At 36.8% G+C, this 12,635-nt stretch overlaps 1 protein-coding gene across 6 annotated transcripts in view; it reads right to left on the bottom strand.

Moving 5' to 3' along the window:
* The window catches only part of PTPRD (protein tyrosine phosphatase, receptor type D), a 2,180,605-nt gene extending 2,169,025 nt beyond the window's left edge, over window positions 1-11,580 (bottom strand). For 2 of the 6 annotated variants that reach the window (XM_021074296.1, XM_021074327.1), the window contains exon 1: window positions 11,005-11,295. The gene's annotated coding sequence lies outside the window, so the exon portion shown is untranslated. Of the gene's footprint in view, window positions 1-11,004 lie in introns of all 6 variants that reach the window. The other 4 variants (XM_021074366.1, XM_021074310.1, XM_021074373.1 and 1 more) reach the window with 4 other exon arrangements.

Below are 12,635 nucleotides of genomic sequence, written 5' to 3'. Positions count from 1 at the left end.
GAAAAATTAGGACTACTTGTTTAAAAACACGTTGGACCTGAAGATTATAACTTTTTCTCTTCATAAATCAAAAGAAGAAAAAAGATATTATTGCAAATATGTGAAAGAATCCAGGACTTTTTTGTGTTTTATTCTTGACCACTACTCCTCCTACAAGTTTTTCAGGGACAAAAGGCCAAATCCTACCTTGCGACAAGTGTTTTAACAGTTTAGCAGTCCTACAAAGGTCACCAGTTGACAAGTTTGCATCATAAAACTGCCCAGTCTGTCACATTTTCTACTTCTCGATTCCCACTTGCAAAGAAAAATTCATTGAATTTTCTTTGCAGGTAATCAGAACACCTTCGGGAGGAAAGGTCTTAGGGAGATCTTGAGGGGAAAAGATAATCCAATAAACTTGTTCATTAAGTGTTTCTGTATCTTTCACATCTAAAAGAAGAGACTTGAGTCTCTTCCAGTATGAGTCATAAAATAACTTCAATTTTCTAGTTTTGGTATTATATATTTTCCTCAATGTAGGGAAAAAAAAAACAATTTTTGTATTTGCTTTGCCATCTTGTGGTATTAGTTAAAATTATAACCTGACAAATCTGTATTTAAGACATAAGAATTGCTGATTCAATAAGTTAAGAAACAACAAAGATAATATTTTTATTAAGGTTGATTTTTAAAAGTCACATAACATTTTTGATAATTTTTTTGTTTTTTTTCTTTTCTTTTCTTTTAAGGACAACACTTGCATCACATGTAAGTTTCCAGGCTAGGGGTCAAATCAGAGCTATCACTGCCAGCCTACTCCACAGCCACAGCAATGCAAGGTCTGAGTCATGCCACCTATACCACAGCTCACGGCAATGCCAGATCCTTAACCCACTGAGCAAGGCCAGGGACCAAACTCACAACCTCATGGATACTAGTTGGATTTGTTTCTGCTAAGCTATAATCGAAACACCCATTTCTGATAATTTTATAGAATGTCTAAAATATTCTTCATGTCCTTTCAAAATTAGGACACCAGATTTTTATCAGTAAGCATCAAACATTTCTCATATATTAGAAACTAAATAAATGTTTACTGAGATTATTTATTCAGCCATTCTTTAATTTGCTTAATGCAGTTAAGACGTTAACTACATTACCTAATAATGTAGGTAAAATTTTTTCCATTCGTATAATCTAAAGATTAGATCATGATTTATGTTGTAACTCATATTCCTTCAACTTGTTATGCATAGAAAGTTTATTATTGCAATCAAATTAAATTTACATCAAATTTAATCCAATGTGATGCAATGGTGTAAATGATACCCAGACTGCATGGCAATGAGACATAAGTAGTAAGAAATCACACAAATAATTGTAATTCGAATGACTTACAGGACTAATTTCTGTTTTTATTCTTTTCTGAATTACTTCTTTACTGCTTAAAGTCAGTATCCCTTATATTACACTTTGTACCAGTTAGTTATGCCAATCTCATTTCATTACCATAAGAAGCATGGATTACATTCCCTGGCAGATGTGACCCTACTGACCCTAAACCTTAATCCTTAATGCATCCTGAGCTCATCTTCCTTGCTTTTGCATTTCTGTTCCACTATGCCTTTTCCACAGGGAAAGCTCACTCAAGCTTCTTGGTTGATTCTCAAAATCTGTGGCTGCTGGTCACCAGGTGCAGCTAGTTATGTAAAAGGCTGATATACCATAAAATCTGTGGCCAAAAGGCTACAGGGGCTTGATTGGTGAGAACCACCTCCATCAATCAACTCCTGAGAAGGAACCTGATCTTGGAGGGGCACCATGGGGAAAAACAGAGCACATCAGTTTCTCTTTCTATCAGATGAGAAAATTTCAAGGAAGAAAAGGAATGCACTTAAAAGCATTTGCACCATGCTTATCGACTCAACTTTGGCAAGAGCTGTCTAGAGATGGTTTACCTTGATGTGATTTAACCTCACTTTCTTGTTTCCCTGAGCAACATTTTTGCAAGGTTCTATTCCTGTATCTATTACTTAGGATAGTTAGTGGCAGCTTTATTAGAAAGGAATTGTATTATAAAAGCAGAGCCAAGATACCTCATGTTTTCCCCATTTGATATATAAGACCCGTGCAATTTTGAAATTCTTATATACTGATGTTTTACATATTGGAGATCATACTGTAAACCTACACAAATGTTAATACAGAAAAGTGGTTTAAAATACAGGGTCTGCAGACAGAGTGCAAAGGTGTTTCACTTGGTGTGTTACAATGGGCAACTTTCCTTAGCTTCTATGTACTTTAGATTCTTCATCTATAGATTAAAGATAATAACTGTATCACCTTCATGGGGCTGAGGTGGGAATGAATGATTTAATGCACATGACGCACTTAAAATGGTGACTGGACTACACTGAAGAGTCAATAAATGTTAACTATGTCAAGGTCTTTTCAGAGCTCATGAGAAGGTCCTATAAGACCGAAAAAAAAAAAAAAAAAAAAAAAGCCAAACCCCAAGAAAAAAAATAAGGCCATGACACCATCTCTGAATAGGAAAAAATAACCGCTTCTTTCTTTTAATGCCTTAACAAATGATGACTAGAACAATAAGAAATGATGGGCTGGTTATGAAATGGCTATTGTTTCATCAATGTTATTGATGAAAGTAATGACTGAGATGTAAGAGAACTGTGCAATACAAAAAAACTAAAAAAAAAATCTTAACAATACACACTTTTCTATTCTCATGTGGCCAACAGAGTCATCCCTGTGTGAACACAGCACCAGGTTCCCATTAGGATCAAAGGAAATGAGCAGAAAAGAGAAACTTGGCAGTAGGAACAGAAATAAGAAGAGATATTCAATTCCTACTGAATAAGGGAGAAGCCCTTCTGGTAGAAAACATATATATCTCTTCTGACCTGGCCCCCAACTGATTCAACTCAGGGTTCAGCCTACATAAGATTTCATACCAAATCATTCTCAGATATTGCCTTGAAATTTCTTTCTCTGAAAAGAACATGTCATACTGTTACATATATTGAAATTAGAATAGCTTTAAAAATGCACTACATCAAAAAGCCAGTAAGTACCAATGTGTCTTAGTGAATGTGTGATTTATGTCATTAAGCCTGGCAACATTCCATGATGGAGGAGGTATATGGGAAAATAGAAAGGCTTCAAGCACTTAAAAAAAAAAAAAAAAAAAAGGAGAAATAGGGAAATGAGACACTGTAGTGCTCAATTCAATTCTTGAGAGCACACAAGTCTACCGCAAGAAAGCCCTGTTGTCATCAACCACACAGGTATAAATGATGAAGCTAAGTCATGTCTTACAAAGCCAACCACATATGTTTCCTAGGAGGAAACAAATAGGTAGCACACATGACAGAGAATGAACACTTCCATTCAGAGGAGAAGCCACCGGACATCCTTACACACTACAATTACAAACAATGGTCAACTGAAATAAATACCATGAATAAATAAGAACCAATTGAGTATATTATAAAATACAATGGGAAATAGCAAGTGATGGGAAGATATGTTCCTATCTTTCTGATGCACATGGTCTACCATTAAAATTTAGACTTGTAAAATTTTCCTTGAGGGTGAAATCATATATTATTTCAGAAATGTTTTGCAAATGTTACTGCTGACTAGTACCATTGATACAACTCTTATATGGGTTTTTAAGAAGAATACAAACGGAAACTCTTCAAAATTAAAAAGAAATCAAGAGGTGAAATTCAGGTAAATTTTTAATTCCAAAGATACTGCTAAAACTCCAAGTAAACTTCTTAAAATTTAAATTACAATTTTATCCTCCTCTTTGGCTATTTGGTCCAAAGTATTTATTCCAGGGTCACTTATCAAAATAATCCACACATCAAAATGTACAGGTAGAATTTCCTCTCTTTTTTCTGTCCATTTTCTTTCCTGAGAAAACTAATGCACTTCTCCAATGATGCTTTGGTCACAGCTGAAACCACAACAAGACACTTGATTGTAACTTGTATTTTATCCTATGAATTTGGAACTATGTGGGACTGGTACATAGACAGTAAACTGCTACAGTGGTCTGGAGATTTGTATTTTCTATGTCTTGCTGATATCAGGATGATATAGTTATATGTTTATCATGCCTTATTGTCTATGTACAACTTTGGAGAGTGGGGCACATGAACAAGTAGCACTGGAGTAATCAAACTTTGAAGATGATCAAGGATGTCAAGTAATTTCAGTGACATACAGCACAGCCTGAAGCTGTTAAGTATGCAACAAGGATCCCACCCAGCTTCCAGAAGAGATTCCTCTGACTCAGGATGACAGCCAATGAGACGGGGGAAATGATAAAGGAAGCCATATACCTAGAATTTTCTCTGTGACTTAAAAGAAAAGATTCTTTAGGGATGTTCTATTTTCTTCCTTGAATCCAAAAAAAATCCTGATAATGAGGAAATATTTCATAAGAATTTAGAATGGTTACAACTTGGGCAGTTTTATATTGCTAGCTTATGAGTGTTTACTCAGCATTGCTTGGAACATTAGACATAACAAATATTTGGGGATCAAATATTAAATGGGTTATGCTGCTCTGTGGTACATGTGGTATAATCGTGCCTAGTGATTCTAACTTGAAAATATACACAAGCTGAGAAACAGAAGGGGATGCAGCTTCTAGGAGCAGGGCATAATATGGCTAATATGGCTATAATGCCTGAATTATTGTCCTGTCCTTGATTTCTATTGCAAAAATTTTAAAAAGGAATTAATACAGAACATGAATAGAGAAAAATGAACTCCTTAAGGGTTCCAGATGGATACAAGATAGCAGCAACAAAAAACGTGATACCATGGCACAGTAACGATATGAACTGGATTCTCTGTTAATCTGACGATCATCTACCCTGAGGTGAAAAGTCATATCTCTAAGTTGGAAACCCATTTGCGGGAAGAATAAAAAGCAGAAGAATATGAACCCCACGGCAAGATTAACAGGTCCCTTTTTTTTTTTTCTTTCTTTCCATCCTCTCCACTCTATAACCCTATTCTACCTCTAAGTAGAATTTATGTTCTTAACCATAAGGATTCTAGGTCACTCTACTGGGACAACATCTCAGGGATACAAGCATGAATGAGTATTTTTTTCCTCCTAAATAAATGTCTTGGACAAATGGCCTAGAACAGCTCATTTAAAAACAGGTAACAGTCTACTGCTCTTATTCACCTCATATACACCCAGTTCTGAACTCTGAATTAACCTTTCCTAGAACTGCAAGTAAGCTATGTTTGAGGGCTTTGCCCTAAGCTTCCCAGATAGTCTAATGAAAGAAATGAGAGTATATCCTGTGATACAAATCCCATAATGCATGTGTTTAGCTGGTAAGTAGTAAAAAGGAGAGTATGCACACATGCTTGCCTGGCTTTGTTCTCTGTTCATGCAGCTTCTGAAAAGGTCTCATTTTCAATGCTACAAACTATATCTGAGAAATATAACTTGGGGTAGTCTTTTTAAAGTATAATTCACAGTAGTCTCAATACAATAAATGCACTAACAGACTTGTGTAGCTGATTGCTTACATACTTTCATGCTTAAAATGGAATTTTTATAAAGGTTCCCTAATTCTGTGTTTAAATGAGGTATTTTTTGTTGTCTGGTAAAGCAAATCAGGTAGCATCCTGTATACAACAGGTCTTACAATAAGGCAGCTCAGTTAAAATTACATTCATTTAATCTGCGGTTAAAGATGGTTGCTTTTAAGTTACCATATCATACACAAATATGAATTTGTCCCTTTCCTTTTTGGCATCTAATATAAGTACATACACTTAAACAGGTAAGTAAGATCCATAATAACAGATGAAAAGAATAGCAATTATGTTCTCACAATTCTATACATATCAACTTTAAGAATATTTAATTATTATAGTGTGGTATTTACAAAATATGTGAAATTATTACAAGGGTAAGGCTTTGGTAATATGGTACTTTATTCGATTTAAGGATTAATGAGAGGGCAATTTGATACATTACACCATAATATATGTTCTCTTTGACTATTCAATTAGCATGCATGAATTCCTAAAATTTTTAAGCGCACTATTTTCACTAGGTTCCACCTTAAACAGATGTGTTTAAACACACATACTCACACATGCCTGCACACATGCAAAAACATGATGAAAAGCAAATAAAATATAATTATTCAGCTATAATTTGCATTTGGAAGTAAATAAATCTTAAATATAGCATGATCTCCAATGATTTAAAATATAAAACATTTATAGGGATAAAGGTCACTGGCTACCAGTTTAACATTTCTATCAGAAAAGCAAAGGACTGGGCACACTGATTTTCTTATAGGGGAAGGAGTTTCCAATTTCATCAATTATATAACATGAATTATATCTATGAATAAATAAATGATTGGTTTTCTATGGAAAAAATGAGCACTTAAATCAATTAAATTAACACCACATGTATTCTTTCGCTGTGTTCATTTTCCCAGATTAAAAGTTTGGTTATTATGAAGTATTTCTAGATGAAATGCATTGTATCCTACACCATCAATGAAAATGTTAACTGCTAATTTACTAACAGGTATATAAATTGTTGTCTATGTATTTTCTTGCCAATGTAGCATTTTAAATACTGTTGTTCTCTAATGTAAAACCTCTATGTGAACTTGGAAAATTTGTTTTACTTTTATAGTTTTTTATCTTTGAAGTCTTCAGTTTCCTCTTTAAAACACAGAGGTTAAAATAAAATTTTCTAGCTTCTTCTACCTGTGACATGCCTAATAGGCATCTCGGGAAAAATATGAGTTGAATCTTGTATATTTATCTAGACATGATATTATAAAATAGCTTATATGAAATAATTAAGAGAAGAAAGTAGAAAGTCAAAAGGCACTAAGTAATTTCTTTTATTTGCATCTTCTCATATCCTTCTGGTATTGAACAGAGCAACACATCTAAAAATACCTCGCTAGAGGATATTCTTTCAGTAACAAGAGGAAAAGGTGGTGCAGAGAAAATTTAATCAACCTCCTTCCTTCAAAAACCTCCATCCTCCTCCTCCAAACCACTCCAAATAAACATTCAATACACACAGCACCAGTGTCCAAGCATTGCCAATATGGCTTCAGGAAAACTTCCTTAGCCCTCATTCAAACAAGGTAGCTGCCCCAATTTCTACATGGATGCTCAAGCTGCCATAGAGTACTCCAACAATTTGCTACAAACCAAGCATTAATTATATAAATAACTATATGTTTGTAAGATTTTGTTATTGAAATATTCTCAAATTGTAGACTAATCTCTCTGCTTGTCAAAGAAGAAAACCCAGGTCCAGAAAGTCCAGGTTACCTCTCTGGGGGTCACATAGCCAATTATAAAGATAAGAGGAAAACACAAAATTTCTGATTTTACAATCCCATAAATGCTCACCTGGTGGGTTATATTCATTTTGGTTCTACATTCATTTTCCTTCATTCAACACTTTTTTAAAGAGTTTGAACAAACATAACCTTTAATGCAAGTACAGTTAGCTTCTGCATTGTTTAATTGTACCAGTGGAAATTAATTTATTATGGATGACAAGATGCTGGTGAACAACCTGATTAAAACCCAGCGAACTGACAGTAGTCATAGGAATTTACATTTAAATACATGAGATAAACAAATTCAAAATGCACTCAATTGGATATAAAATCCCATTTACTCAATTTTCACTATAACTTTTAAATTAGCATAATCAAGTATGTATTTTCATAGAATTTGCATTGTTAAAGTTTAATAAATTCAGTGTAAGTTCAAACAGACATTCTTGAAATTGATTTTTTCAATTTCAATTTTTCAATTTCAATATTTTCTCCCACAACAGAGGAATCTTGAAATAAAGTTGTTTGCTGTATTAAATCTGGAAGATACATAAAGCTATACTGATAAATACCCAAATATGCAACTTTGGAAATCACATTTTTTCAGAAAACGCCTAAAAAATAAGATCGTGGATAGGTGAATTTAAAGTGTTTAGCATGTGTTTTAGGTCACCTGCTCTCAAATTACCACATAAAATCCATCCATTCCCCACCTTCTCCCATAATCTAGTCTTAGAAACATAGAGCTACTGGAAGTTACATCAATGATACTTTTCTAACTGTAAAACAATTTAACCAGTAGTCACCACAATTGTCATATGTGTACTATTAGCCATTCCTATTATTTTAACATAGCATCCAGCTAATTATTTTATACAAACCAGCAATATTTTAGCTTTTTTCTTATGCTTAACCTTACTAATGAAAAATGTCCTTTGCCCTTGTAGGTTACATGTGCACACTGCACAGGAGAGATAGGAAGTCATTTCATAGAGGGGATAACAAAGTATATTTTAACAATAGTTCAGCCTTCCACAATCACATCTAACAATGTCTCACTTTCTAAACTAAAAGTTTTCAGAAAATAATTATTACATCCAAAGGTTTCCATAAAATGTAAGATCATGTGGTCCACAAAATGATAATTAGGTATGGATAGTTACAGACTACACCTGTAAATTCTGGGTTAATATTTAAAGAAAAGTATGTTTGTCTTCACCAACTGCAACTGTTAGCAAATGCAGGTATATAGCACTATATTAGTAAGAACTCCTTTAGTAAGCACACGTTTAAAGGAATTAATCATTCATTCCCTGCAGACTGCTTATGTATTTCATAGGGCCATTATCTGATCTGAATAACAAGAACAATTGCATAATAAAACACATAACTGCTGACACTAGCAACTTTCTTTTTTCAACTTTAAAGTTGCAACCACCTCTATATTGCACAAAAAGCTGATGACAATAAAACTGACAATCGCCCTCTCCACCTTTCACTTTTTTCTCTATTATTATAGAGAGACAGTGATCAAATGTGTAAGCTTTACTAGAAATTGTTTTAATTCAGGCTTTCTTCCTCAGCACTACGACATAATTGGAAACAGAATCTATGTCAGATTAGCTTTCATGTTAATTGTATATCTTTCAGGAATTCAAACAGGATCGATAATTGTGTTGTCTTTTCTTCTGTGGTAAACGTGTCTTAAAGTAATGTATGTAATAACGTGTTTGAACCACTCTCAAATCTGGATACTTCAGTACAATCTCACTTTTTATTTTTCAATAATTATTTTTCCAAACAGCAGATATCCTTCCAGATATTTGAGGTCACAAATGATTAGAGGTCACTTCCTATGATCCAAATCTGATCTAGAGCTTTCTTTTAAATTATTTAAATTCATTTTAAACTAATACTAGAAATGGCAGCTGAGTGCAGTAATACCTCTAAGAATAGCCATTTGGATAGGAAATAAAGTAATATACAAAAAACAATGACATATCTTTCCCAATTGATTTCCATCTATGTCAAATAATTCATCAACTTCATGTCAACAAATTCATCAACTGTCCTACTGTTATTTCATTACCTTAAGAACTTATGTCCCAAGATACTCAGAGCTTTTGACATTGAATAGCCATCACAACTCTAAAAGATCTTTCCTTTTTTTAAACCATCATACATCAGTTCACTCTTAAAATTTAAAAAAAAAATGCCAAATGAATATAGCTGCTTTTATATATTTACTTGAGTAAATATAATTTTCTTTCACATTACCATTGTTAGCAATCAAATATAAGAAAACCCTTAGGTATTATTGGATAGTAAATTGTTCTGTTAAAAATAAATTATCCAGGAGATCAGCGGTTTTAATTTTCAATCTGGTTTCCAACTCTTAAAGGGATTTGGTTAGAAAAGTGTATTTTATACTGAGACAGAAAATGGGAAGTTAAAAATAAAACTTTTTCTAATCACTATTCTACACTAGTCAGCATGAGTGTTATTATGTCAAAGAACTTTGTTAAAAATCAGTTCTTTTTTATCTAAACTGCAATTCCTACTGTACATACTGTATATGTAACAATGCAGGAAAAATTAGATTGAGTCCATTTGGCAGTGATAAAGAAAAAAAAAGGCTGAAATGTTATTGATTCCCTCTTGTGAAAAATAAACTGACTCAACTATATTTTTCCTGACATAACACAAAGGTTTTATTTAGATATTACAAAATATTGGCAAGTGTTAGAATCCATATCTTTTTTTTTTTTTTTGAAATTTTAAGATATCATTAACCCTTTCACAGAGAGAGGAAGAGTGTCCTACTTATTTTTACAGAAATGCTGCAGCTGCTGATATGGTGATGTTAGCCCCAAGAGGAATACTGCCTGCAAAAGTTTTTTGATGCAGAGATATTCAGCCCTAGGAGACACCTTAAACCTGTCACTCGTTGCTGAGCCCCTGTCACAGTTTATAACCTGCTGTGTCAAAGTCACAGCCTCAGCTCCTGCCCTCTCCAAAGCATTTTTCACATTCCCTCTCCCAATTAATTATATCCAAATTTCTCAAAACTAGGCTAATTCCAGGATTTTCTTCCACATCTCATCTACCTACAAGCATAAAGAAACCTCAACGTGGTTTTCTTCTAGTCTTTTAAACCACCTATATTAACTTCCTTGACCCATTTTTTTTTTTTTAACAAGCTCTCTTCAGAACTAAAGATAAAACAAGCTACCAAGTGAAGTCAGAGAAGGATGGCAGTTGGCGTCGATTAAGGTGAGGTTGAAGGTGGCAGAAGCGAACAATTAGAGTTAGAATTTTCAAGCTTTTTTCTAGGTAACCGTGCTTAAATCTTAGAACCAACCAACATTTCACAAACCAGGCTTCCCATAGCCCTTGAACAATAAGCGTTCAAAATCAGATGCCCAGCAGTGTTGACCATACTGAAGTCAGACCTCTTTAAAAAAAAAAAAAAAAAAAAATCTTAGCAAACCTTCTCAATTAGGAATTACTTAAGTTATATAAGTCAACTTCCCCGGTAAAACGAACAAACTGCCCATAGCATCGGGGAAAAACCGTTCATTCAGTATATACCTCACTTTAGAGACAAGAAGCAAGAAATACAGAGGTATAGTTTACTTACTAAAGCAGCTGCTCCAGTCTTCCTTGGAAACCCTGAGGAGTCTTCTCTTTTCTTTCCTACCAGTCAAAGAATTGTCTTTCTATTCCACACAGGCCCAGAATAAACTGCAAGAAAGGACAGCACATGCACAGCCGTCCGTTGGGCTTTGGCTTTGGTAGGATGCCTTGGGTTCCGATTGTTTCAAAAGTGGGATCTTCTTTTCTGGAGGGTGGGGGCGAAGACAGGAGAAAATCAGGGCTCTCCGCAAGCTCACCAGGGTCCTGCAAATTATTCTGAAGGCAAAGTACCTGCACTCTCCCCGCGGAGGCTGCCTGTCAGCGCCGCGCGGAGGGGAGGAGGCAGTGGAGGAGGAGCAGCGGGAGGGCTCCGGGAGGGAGCGCGGGGCGGGGGAGGCCGGCGAGCGGCTCGCGGAGCAGCCGGAGGACCAGCCGCCGTCAGGGCGAGGCGCTGCCCCACGCGCTCAGGCCGCCGAGTGCGGATGCGTGAATGGCGAGGCGGGGAGCCGAGGCGGCAAGCATCCCCCAGTAGCTCCCGCACTAGCCCGGCGCTCGCGCTCCCTCTTGCTCCCTCTCTCTCACACACAGGCACACACCCCACGTCTCAGGCAGCGGCCGCCCAGCCGCACGCACTCACCTGCATTTCCTTAACAAGCCACTTGATGGCTGCCAGCGGCGCGGGCCGGGTGCGCGTGTACGGGCGGGCGCCGGGGCGGGGAGGATGCGGCGCGGGATGTTCCGAGCACCAGCCCGGGAGGCGGCAGCGGCGGCGGTGCGGGCGAGATGACTGGGGCGGGAGGAGGGGAGACGCGCCGCGCCCTGGAGCTGTTCGGGCACTGGCCAAGCTGACCCCGCGACCCCGAGACCCTGGCTGGATTTCGGGGCTCCGGGGTCAAGTGTTCGACGCTGGGAAAGAAGGACATGTCAGGCACGGGCTATTTCCAACCGCTAAAGCAGAGGACTTGTGCAGGTGTGGATCCCGGTTGCGTTTCTTCAGGTGTTCGCTTGTTTTCGGTTATTTTACAGGTGTTTTTGGTTTTCTTTCTTTCTTCCTTTCTTTCTTTTTTTGGTTTTCTTTTTTGGGGGGGGGTTGTTTTTTTGTTTTGTGGGTTTTTTTAGATAAACTGTCGGTAAGGGTTTGGGGTGGAGGGTTCAAAAATACAAAGGACAGAGATTTAATTTGCAATACTGTCAGTGCTTGGGAAGAGCCCACACTATTGAGGGGTAGGGAAGGGGTGCAGATGATGCGTTGCGCCCCGGGGTGTTCCGCATCTGAGCTACAGGATGTAGTTACGATGTAGTTGTCGTTGGGGTGCTTGGCAGCCTGGCTGCTGAACTTGACGGAGACATAGAGCTCTGCCAAGGCGGTGGTTGAGAAGAGAGAAACCTGTAAAAAGAGTTGCTGGGAAACAGCCTCGCTAGGGAGGAGGGGACACGGACAGGCATTGGAGAAGAGATTTCTTCTCCACCTGCTTAGTATCCCACTGGAGAGTGGCTAATGCCACTAAGGTGGTGTAACACAGACTCAGGAAACAAGGAAGAGGAACTTAGAGCTCTTGAGCAAAGCTTAAAAAAAGGGGCTGGAGCTGAGGAAGAGAGTGGGCAGGATGAAAGAAATTTAGCAAAAAGCTTTTA

The sequence above is a fragment of the Sus scrofa genome, chromosome 1 (assembly GCF_000003025.6).
Source record: "Sus scrofa isolate TJ Tabasco breed Duroc chromosome 1, Sscrofa11.1, whole genome shotgun sequence".
NCBI lineage: Eukaryota > Metazoa > Chordata > Mammalia > Artiodactyla > Suidae > Sus > Sus scrofa.
The sequence above is the reverse complement of the archived record's forward strand: the minus strand, read 5'-3'. Positions and strand labels throughout refer to the sequence as shown.